This window comes from Camellia sinensis, chromosome 3 (assembly GCF_055761805.1).
Source record: "Camellia sinensis isolate YWXY chromosome 3, ASM5576180v1, whole genome shotgun sequence".
Classification (NCBI taxonomy): Eukaryota; Viridiplantae; Streptophyta; class Magnoliopsida; order Ericales; family Theaceae; genus Camellia; species Camellia sinensis.
This window is the reverse complement of record NC_138963.1, coordinates 92536518-92548438: the sequence shown is the minus strand read 5'-3', so window position 1 is coordinate 92548438 and position 11921 is coordinate 92536518.

Here is an 11921-nt window from a genome sequence, read left to right as displayed (position 1 = left end):
TTGAATCCCCCACCAAGCTGCGCAGAGAAGAAATAACCTCCACTTGCTCCTTCAGCATGTCAAGGGCTTCCATAGTGTCAGTCTCTATGATCAGATCCTTGTAGCCCTTTTCAAAAGCAATTGTCAAGCTGCGATAAAGGGCCCAAATTTCTGCCTCAATGCTTGAACAGTTAGTAAGCTTCCCGTAGAAGCCACAAATCCAAATTTCCTTCTCATCGCGGACCAGACCTCCAAAGCCACCATCTCCTGGGTCACCTTTGGAATCCGTATTCATCTTCAAAGTTCTTGAAACAGGAAGAGTCCACACAACCAGCCTGTCAGACAAAGGAAGAGCAAAAGAGTGTTTAAAAGCATCTTTAATATCAGAAGCATCTTTAACATCAGAAGCATATCTCTGAATAGTGAAGATGCTGTGTTGCCAAGAAGTGTTAATGTTTTCAAAAATAAACTGATTACGGTTTTTCCAAATTTGCGATGAAGTGGCAACAAAAATGGTAGGGCCAATAACAAAAGAGTACTTAAAATAGACTCTAGCCAAGCATTGAAAGTAAGATGTCTGCAGTTAAACAACCAAGTTGCACAGTTTAAATTAAACCAAATAGTACGGGCTTTGACAATTTCTGAAAATATGATCAACATCCTCAATTTTGTCACCACAGCTCACACACATAGCAGAGTTTGACAGCCCCCTCGTGACTCTTAATTTATTAGTCAGCAACCTTCGATGCAAAGCTAACCAAATAAATCCCTTGAGTTTTTGAGGAAGCTTCAATTTCCAAAGCCAAAGCCAATTAACAGAATCAGCCTCTTGAGCATTCACCAAGTCATAAACTGAAGCAGAAGTAAAAGTACCACTACTAGAGCCTTTCAAATGTGGTAAATCAGGAAAGGTAACAAATCTAGGGAGTTGAACCTTTAAAATAAGGTCCAGAGCCTCCCTAGGCAAAGTGATGGAGATTTTATCAATAGCCCACCTTCCTTCCTCGTCCAAGATAGTCTCCACCTTATCAAAATTGATGAGGTGAGAATAAGGAAAAAGAGAAGCCAAAGGACTTTCACCACACCACCAATCAAACCAGATAGAGGCCTTAGACCCATCACCAATGCTCCATTTACAGCCTTTCATAATAGTATCTCGGGTTCTCAGAATACCCCTTCTTATTTTACTAGAATAGTTAATGGGATGTCTTGTCTTTGGGTCACTGTTTTGAAAGCTTCCATTCATTTTTGTTATGCCTTTTTCTTTAGGGGTTTCCAAATTAGACGAGCAGTTTTGATTTATAACGTAGTCGTTGAGAGTGATGTTGTCTCTTTCTTAAACAGCTATCACTCATTCAGTCAACTAATAAGCCATTGATAGCTTTTTTCTCTATTGAATGGAATCCCTAATCTTCTTATCTTTCTCAATTCATCAATGGACATCAAGACATTACTTTTATTTCATTAAAATTTTAATTAATTTTCTTCATTTTCAATTTATATCTTTCTCTATATTGTAGGAGTGCCTTGTCCAAACACGAGAAGTTTGTAACTTGTTATCGGACAGATGAAATTAGATACAGAATACACAGATTTGAGGCAAAATGTTCACATCTGTAATTGCAAATATGTTGAGGGTTTAGGGAATATGTCTCACATTTATGCATTCTGTGGTTGGTTCTTCTGCATGGTTCTTCTGCACATAAACATTTCGAACCTAAACATGCATGATCATTTTATAACATATTTAATATATTTTGCACACATTTACAATCACAGTAATTAGTTAGTAATCCCAAAGTATTAGTAACCAAACACGTGGGGTTGAAATATATATGTAAGATTATGTACAGAGAAAAATATAAACATAATATCCTTATCAGTCACTTTGAATATCCAAGCAACTATTGATTTATTGAATTCAATACAATACCCCATTGATTTTACTCTCTAGTTGCCTTGGTAATGTTGTAGACAGAAAGAATATACGCAAAAGATCTCTTTCTTTGTGGCAAGTCAAAAACATTTCAGAATATTCTAATGCTCTTCTTGGTTTATGAGATAAAATAGAATAAAATGTTAAGTAGATGTTTGAAAAGTTATCATTTTACTAGGCTATTTTAGTAGATTAAAATTTTATATTTAAGAAGATAATTGAATTTTTTTGTAATTGGATATGATGTTCCTAAAAGAAGAAGTGAAATGATTATGAATTTGATGTGACATTTATCTTATTAGTCATTTTAGTCTATTTTATCTTTTTGTGAATTTTAACTAAAAAAAGGCTAAAATTCAACTTGCCAAACACCCCCTAATTCTTTATACTTTCTTATAGAATAATCATTACCTTAAAATGGTAAAAGATGATTGTATTTGTAATGCATTGGTCATTTTTTTTTAGTCTAATCAAACAATGAATGAATATTTTAATAAAATAATTATTACATTACACTGGAATGAACCAAACACTGAATAAATTTGTTTGCCATGTAGACTCAGTGGCTTGGCTTGAGCATAATTATTTTATCAGTAATAATATCTAAAATCCTTGTTTGAAAAAAAAAAAAAAAACGCTTAAAAGAATCACATACATCAGACTATGAGGACAACTTATTGCTCAGCAACAATAAAATGCTTAGCCCAATGCCGACTTTGGAAAATTTAAGTAGTGTTTGGTAGAGTTTTGTAAATGTGATTTGAGAGTATGAGTTGTATTTTGAGTTTGTGTGTTGTGGAATTATGATTTGAGTGTAGAAAATTTGTTTGGTAAAGAGTTTTGAAAATAGTTTTGGAAAAGAGGTTTGATTTGAGTGGGAAATTATTGATGTGACATTTGATATGTGATACAAAAATTTACAACTCATAACTAAACATACAATTCAAAATTATTTTAAACCACATAAAAAATTTAAAAATTTTCAGAAAATATTTGTCCCGATTATATAAATCAATTGCAAAAAAAAAAAAAAAAAAAAAAAAAAAAAAAAAAAAAAAAAAATCTGGAACCAGCCGGACATCCGGGTGGTCTACCGGGTGGTCATCCGGTGGACAAAAAAGGCGCCTGTGCATCAGAGTTCTCTCTGCAGAGTGTAGAAAATTGATTTGAAAACGAAACCAAACATCATACTCCAACACACGGGTAGAAAATTGATTTCAGAGCACAACCAAACAGAGCCTCAGTGGTTTTAGTCCTTGTTGAGATAAAATTTATACATATTCCAATATAGCTCCAACCCAATACATTTGGAACTTCCATTTGTAAGAGCTTTATCATTTCCTTGTACCTGTTCATATTATGATCATGTAATGTGTTGTGTATATAAATCACATACATAATACATATCAATGTGTGAGAAACACTTTGCTTCAGTTCTATTTCTATTTAACAGTTTGAAATAATTGTTCAAAAACTATCCTAAACTGCTATCACAAATAATTTAGAGAGGAAATTCATTAAAAATCAAAATTAAGATTGTTAACTGAACACGGGTGGCTGAATTCCAAAGAAGCAAACATCACAAACACCTAACAGGTTCATCCTATGAATTTGTTATCCATTTATAAATTATAACTCAAACACTACGAAGTAGTTTCGAATGACCACAAAGGTAAATGTCGTAAACCTGTGGTCTTCACATGCGGCTTTTCTTCACCTTTCTCGTCATTAGAAAGGAAAGCACTGACGATATCAAATCACCCCAACATCATGTATTGAATCAACCCAACCATTTGCAATCTGTAAGTCAAAAGCTAACGTGATCGCAGAGGGAATGAGCATTGTGAAATCAAAATCGCAGAGTGTATGAAATATTTGATTTTGTAGAATCTGATTAGAGCCTTTTTTTGGGCATCTTGTTCACATGGTGAGCAGGATATGAAATTGTAGCAGAGCAACAGAACAATAAAGTGCGAGCAAAATATTAAATTTTAGTAGGGAAACAAAACCAGAAGCACATACAAAGCGCTAGAAAGAAGTAAAAACAAAATTAAAGCTTTAACCAAGAACACTCTAGACAGCATACATAAAGTCTTGGACAATATATCATTCAGTAAATCATATGCTAACATGAATTGACATCTCATAATCGCAGAGAATAAGCAACAATGCATATAAACAGAATAAGTTTGAGTAACTTGTCAAGCACATGGTGTGCAAGGTATATAACAACAAAAACCTAAAATCAATACGAATTTCTGCAAACAAAGAAAACAAAACAAAAAAACATAAGGTCTATGATAAATTAAATGCATACCTAATTGTAGACACAAGTCGAATTCCGATTCGCTAGACGATAGCTAGATAAAGTTGATTTCTGAGAGAGATAAATGCACAAAACTTTAGGTATAGGATTAATATGATAGAGAATTAAATTGCATAAGAAATACAACATATAGGTACTCATAGGCATAAAATTAATGTGATGGAGGATTAAATTTCATGATAATCAAAATAATCAATGTTTTAGGGCTTTGTCCGTTAGTCATGTTGATCCGGAAACAACTCAGACATATTTTTTGCTTCAAAAATTTTCAACCTTGAATACACTTGTGATGGAACTGTCTGTTGGAGAAGTTGAAGTTGTGACTATTATCTTCTCTCTACCTCAACCTAGAATGGGGAGTTCCTCTATATGTATTTATATAATTCCAAGTTTTTTGGTGGTAAAATTAAATTAAATGCAGCTTATCCATTAACAAAATTCCCACAGCCTATGATTATTGAGTTCATAGGTATTCAAGACAATAAATTGGACTTATTAATTGATTTCTATTATGGGACATCAGTCTTCCTTTCATATCTTATTAATCAAGCACTAATGCACCAGTGATCATAAGCTGTACATGTTCATCAAGAGGCCCTTTCATTATACCCTCCCCTTCCCCAGCCAAAAAATAATAATTATAAAATGAATATATATATATATATATATATGCTTAGGACTTGGAATCTGATCTGATACAAAAGTTTTGAGTTCATTTTCAAATTTTGTTTTCTAATTTTTTTTTAAAATAAAAATTAATTTGACAAAAATAAGCTCCAAGAAGATATTTTCATATTTGTAAAAACTAATTCAGCCCTCAAAAAAGACAAAATCATGTGAAAATGATGAGTATTTTTTCTTTTCTTTTTTTCATTTTTTACACCAAATTAGTTTTTAGTTAAAACTGGTTTTGAAAACCAAACCAAACAGATGTGGAATTGGAAGGGGGCTTGCAAGGATCATCGACATTGATTGACAAATTAATCTAGGAAAACAATTTACAACGAAATACATGAAATGTGAGGATCTGTTCAGCATATACAAATACATAATATATAGAGAGGGTAAATGGTATAGAGATGACCTGTGGGGAACATCTGGTTGATGTACTCCAAAGCACTCGATTTGTCCATTGCCCTTCAAACAAACCAAAATTTGCAATCTCTCTCTCTTGTTCCAAACTGAATCTAAAGACTCTGGGCTGAAGATGCCCTGGTAATAAACAGGGTTGGCCCTGAGTTCTCTAGGTCAACTCCTAAAATGAGGCACTCTCTATATAATCACACCCCAAAAAAATGACAATTGTTAAGTAGATAAAATGATAAATATCCACACAAAGTCTGCTTTCACATATAATCACTAAAACTATATATTAAGATTTATTGAAAACATATGAAGATATGAAAAATTATTACAAAACTCAAAACATAAAAATCTGGCCTGGTTGAAAAATTATAACTAATTATTTTACTTTTTGCTCCGTTTTTATTTATTTATTTTTTTTGCATCCAGAACTGTAATTTCTAAGAAGCAGGATTATATAAATTAGCTTGGGTTGTGGACCTGTGGTCAGTCTAATAGTAATCAGTAATGCAAGGATCTGCAGAATGGACTTGTGTTGTTTCTATTAAAAAATGAATATTGCACCTGAATGAATAAAAAACTAAGCCCAAAAAAAAAAAAAAATGGTTCATATCACTGTGATTTTACAAAACAGACGCACATTGTTCATAGCAGTCTTATTTTTCTAGCAAAACAGTAACAAAATTATATTCAACCTTTCCAATTACTTGTAAAAGACAGAAACCATTAATCAAACATTAAAGAGAATTGCGCATCCGGATTTTGGTTAAACCCTCTGTAATCAAAAGAATATAAATTCATATATGTATAATTTTTTACAAATACTACTAGATTAGGCAAAGCCCTCAAATTAAAAAAAAAAAAAAAAAAAAAAGATCGATTGAATAAATAATACATGGAAGATCGCATCCTTGATGAGAGGGAAAGAAGAGAGACATGACATCACTTGTCTTTTGTTTGGTTTTGACAATAACTTAGAAAGTGAGGGAAAGTTTACACCTACCATAGACAAATATCAAAACTCTACCTTATGGTTATCACGTGAAGTAATTAATGTGGCCTACTATTTAATTAATCTCATTGTTAATAATGTTAATATGTTATACTATGCCTATAAACTATACCTATAATTTAATACTATTGATCTGTAATTGATAGTTGTTGCTAGTTGTTGCTAGCCTAGCAGATAGTTCTTTACACCTTCACACCTTCTTTACACCTTCTTTTCCTTTTGCTTTCATTTGTATATTTCCTTTGTTCATCATTTTGTCTTGTAAATCATCTCCTATATAATGGAGGTTCCATTTGGTTGCAAATACATCAAACACACAGAGCTAATATTTGCTCTCTCAATCTCTCTCAATTTCTTATATGGTATCAGAGCACAGGTTTTCTGCCTAGCCTCTTCTTCCAACATATTTTTCTGCAGATTGCATTTCATCTGTATCCCTTTGTTTTTTTCGTCCATCTCTGAAATACAGTTTTCACCACACCAGAGCCTTCGTCTCCTCCGGACGATTCCAACGCCACCAAATTCAGCGCAATCCGACGTTACACGCGCTCTCACGCGCCACTTTTGTGACGGCGCGTCGCCTGCCTCCGCCTTCCGCCTCACACGCGCTCCACGCGTCCTCCACACTGTCCCGTGCTAACGTGCACCGCGCACTACCTTGCTAACGTGCGCCGCGTGTTTCTGACGTCAGCACACGTCAGCCTCTCTGCTACCGTGCACTGCCTGGCCTGTTTTGCTAACGTGCGCCGCGCACTACCTTGCTAACGTGCGCCGCGTGTTTCTGACGTCAGCACACGTCAGCCTCTCTGCTACCGTGCACTGCCTGGCCTGTTTGCTAACGTGCGCCGCGCCCTTTCTTGCTAACGTGCGCCGCGCCATTTGCCTTTCATTTCTGTGCCTCTGTGGTCATATTTTGGGTCATTTTACTCCTTTTCCCACTAATTTCGGCCTTCTGAATTCACTGGTAACCTCGGTTTTTTCAGATTCTATCTCCATTTTGCTATTTTTTCTCATGGATCGCCAGGATTCCTCTAATCACCCTATTTCCGTTATTCTTGACGGGACTAATTATGTCCTTTGGGCACAAGCCATGTCTGGCTTCCTCAAAGGCAAGAAACTTTGGCGTATCATTACTGGGGATGTGTGCAAACCAGTCCCAGCTACCACGGAATCCGCTGCCACAGACTCCGCTGCCAAATATATCGACCGACTAGAAGATTGGGATAGTAAAAACTATCAGATCATCACCTGGCTTCGCAATACTTCTATTACATCCATCAACCTTCAGTTTGGTAGGTTCCAACTTGAGTCTGCTTCCTCTCCAGCGAAGGCCATCTGGGATTTTTTGCAAGAACGCTATCAGACTACCGGTCTTGCTCACCAATATCAACTTCTGAGTCATCTTCACCGTATGCGCCAAGAAAGCACTCAGACCATTAATGATTTCCTCTCCCAACTGTATTATGTTTGGGATCAACTCGCTCTTTCTGAGCCTCCATGGCCTCATACTGAGGATGCTGCCTTGTTTACTACCTACCGTGACCAACAACGCTTGGTTCAGTTTCTCATGGCTCTCACTCCTCGTTTTGAGCCCGTTCGCGCATCTCTCCTACATCGCACTCCTTTACCCACTCTTGAGCAAGCCGTTTCTGAACTCCTGTCTGAGGAAACCAGGTTTGGTACTCTCCATCCACACCCTGTGGACTCTGTTCTTGCTACTCCCCAGATTCGGAGTTCTCCTTCACCACAGCGGTCCACTACCTGCAACTATTGTCACAACCGCAATCTTCCATCGACTCATCTTCTGGTTCATTGTCCCGTTCGTCTTTGTCGATTTTGCAACAAGACTGGCCCCGGTCATCTCCAACAAGATTGCTTCCGCAATCCTACCCGTGCCTCTCGCCATGGTCCTTCCACCGGGAATTTTTCCCGCAGCAACTCTCACCGTTCTGGGACTCCATTTAAAAACATGCCTGCTCCACGCACTGCTGCTGCCGCCTCCGAAGATTCACCTTCTTCTGTTCCTGTAGATCCTTCCACTCCGGTCTTCTCTCATACCGATGTTGAAGCCATGTTTCAACATTTTTGGCAGCATTCCGGTACTCCTCCATCTACTGCTTTGTCTACCACCGCAGGTAACACTTCCTGGTACTTTGACTCCGCTTGTTGTAATCACATGACCTTTGATCCTACTATTTTTACTCCTCTCTCTTCAACTCCTCATGTTCCTTCTATCCATACTGCTGATGGGTCTCTTCTGTCTGTAAGTCATGTTGGGTCTGTTTCCACCTCTTACTTATCTTTATCCCATGTATATCTTATGCCTGCTCTCACTTTAAATCTTATCTCCATTAGTCAATTATGTGAGCATGGTCTAACTGTTACCTTTTCCCATACTGGTTGTTTGGTGCAGGACCCTCGGACCAGGCAAACTCTTGGGATAGGCCGTAAGCAAGGACGTCTCTACGAAGTTATCCATCTTCATGTTCCGGATTCCTCTCAAATCACTGCTCCTACCACTACTACCACTACTACCACTGCTCCTCCTTTATCTCATTTTCAGCTTTGGCACTATCGTTTAGGCCATCTTTCTGTTGGTCGTTTGAAGTCTTTAATTTCTAGTGGTCATTTGGGTACTGTAAGTTCTGATGCTTTCAATTGTGTGTCCTGTCAACTTGCAAAACAACCTGCTTTGTCGTTTAATAAAAGTAATTCTGTTTCTCTTGCGCCCTTTGATCTCATTCATTCTGATATTTGGGGACCCTCTCCTACTCCTACTATGGGAGGCGCACGTTATTTTGTTGTTTTTATAGATGATTTTTCTCGTTTTACATGGTTGTTTCTTATGAAAAATCGCTCTGAACTCAAACAAATTTATTACAATTTTGCTGCAATGGTTAAAACCCAATTTTCTAAAACTATCAAGATTTTTCGCTCCGACAATGCCATGGAATATAAAGATTTTGACTTTCTTTCCTTCCTTAGGAGTCATGGTACTCAACCTCATCGTTCCTGTCCAGGTACGTCCCAACAAAATGGCCGTGCTGAACGAAAACATCGGCATCTACTTGACACTACTCGAGCCCTCCTTCTCTCTTCCTCTTGTCCAGAAAATTTTTGGGGAGAAGCCGCTCTCACTGCTGCTTACACTATCAATTGTATCCCTACACCGGTCATTCATAATCACACTCCATATGAGCGTTTACATGGCACCAGTCCCCCTTACGACACCCTTCGGGTTTTTGGCTCTGCCTGTTTTGTTCTTCTCCAACCTCATGAACGTACCAAACTTGAACCTCGTTCTCGCCTTTGTTGCTTCTTGGGGTATGGTATTGAACATAAAGGGTATCGCTGTTGGGATCCTCTCTCCCAGCGTCTCCGTATCTCTCGTCATGTGGTCTTTTGGGAACATACAATGTTTTCCTCCCTCTCTCAATTCCGTTTATCCGTTCCCTCACCCTCTCTGTGTTTTACTAACCCTTCTGCAGATCTGTTTTCTGATGAGCTTCCTCCACTGCCCATGCCTGACTCTCTTGAGACTGCCTTGCCTACTGGTCTTTCTCAAGCACCTGCCAGCTCTGATGGTCCTGCTCTTGCTCCCTCAGACTCCTCACCCCCTGTTGAGTCTCTTCCTCTGGCTCCTCCTCCTCCTGCTCGACCACACCGGGTAATCCAACCTTCTACTCGTCTTCGTGACTTTATTGTTGGCTCTACTGCTTTTTCTACTTATGAACCCACCTCCTATCGGGAGGCTCGTTCTAATCCTCTTTGGCAGCAAGCTATGACTGATGAATTACAGGCTTTAGACAAAACTCACACTTGGGACATTGTTGATCTTCCTCCTGGCAAGACTGCCATTGGCTGTAAATGGGTATACAAAATTAAAACCTGTTCTGATGGCTCTATTGAGCGCTATAAAGCTCGCCTTGTTGCTAAAGGCTTCAATCAAGAATATGGTATTGACTATGAGGAGACCTTTGCTCCTGTTGCTCGTCTCACCTCTGTTCGCAGCCTTATTGCAGTTGCTACTACCCGACACTGGGATCTTTATCAAATGGATGTGAAAAATGCCTTTCTTAATGGTGTTCTTCTTGAGGAGGTCTACATGCAACCTCCCCCTGGGTCTACTTATCCACCTCATAAAGTCTGCAAACTTCAACGTGCTTTATATGGTCTCAAACAAGCTCCCCGCGCTTGGTTTGCCAAGTTCAGCTCTACTATTCATGACTGTGGTTTCACCTCCAGCTCTTATGATACTGCACTTTTTATCCGCAAAACTGCTCATGGGACCACCTTGCTTCTTCTTTATGTGGATGATATGATTATCACCGGTGATGATGTCAATGGTATTCTTCATCTTAAACAATTTCTTAGCCATCATTTCGAGATGAAAGACCTTGGTCCTCTCAGCTATTTCTTGGGTCTTGAAATCTTCCATGATTCCACGGGTTCTTTTCTCTCTCAGGCTAAGTACACATCTGATCTTCTCACCCGTGCTGGTCTTACCGATTGCAAGACTGCCTCAACTCCCCTGGAACCTCAGAGTCGTCTTACACCTCTTGATGGCACTCTTCTCTCTGATGCTACTCTATATCGTCAGCTGGTTGGCAGTCTTGTCTATCTCACTGTTACTCGTCCTGATATTGCCTATGCCGTCCATATTGTCAGCCAGTTTATGTCAGCTCCTCGTACCACACATTATGCTGCATTACTTCGTATCATTCGCTATCTCAAAGGCACCATGTTTCATGGTCTTCATTATTCCGCCCGCTCCTCTCTTCAGCTTCGTGCTTTCTCTGATGCTGATTGGGCTGGCGATCCTACTGACCGCCGCTCTACTACTGGGTTTTGCTTTTTTCTGGGTGATTCTCTTATTTCTTGGCGCAGTAAGAAACAATCTCTTACTGCTCGTTCTAGTACCGAAGCCGAATACCGTGCCCTTGCTGATACTACTCAGGAGCTTCTCTGGCTTCGTTGGCTTCTTGCTGACATGGGTGTTACTCCCTCTGGCGCTACTGCCCTCTTTTGTGACAATCACAGTGCTCTTCAAATTGCTCACAATGATGTTTTTCATGATCGCACCAAGCACATTGAGATTGACTGCCATTTTATTCGGCAACATGTTACTCATGGTACTGTCCATCTCCATCCGATCTCTTCTGTTGATCAACCTGCTGATATCTTCACCAAAGCTCATTCTCCTGGCCGCTTCGTTGACCTTGTCTCCAAACTCAAGTTGGTTGATGTTTGTCCTCCTTGAGTTTGAGGGGGGCTGTTAATAATGTTAATATGTTATACTATGCCTATAAACTATACCTATAATTTAATACTATTGATCTGTAATTGATAGTTGTTGCTAGTTGTTGCTAGCCTAGCAGATAGTTCTTTACACCTTCACACCTTCTTTACACCTTCTTTTCCTTTTGCTTTCATTTGTATATTTCCTTTGTTCATCATTTTGTCTTGTAAATCATCTCCTATATAATGGAGGTTCCATTTGGTTGCAAATACATCAAACACACAGAGCTAATATTTGCTCTCTCAATCTCTCTCAATTTCTTATACTCATCATCAACTTATATAAT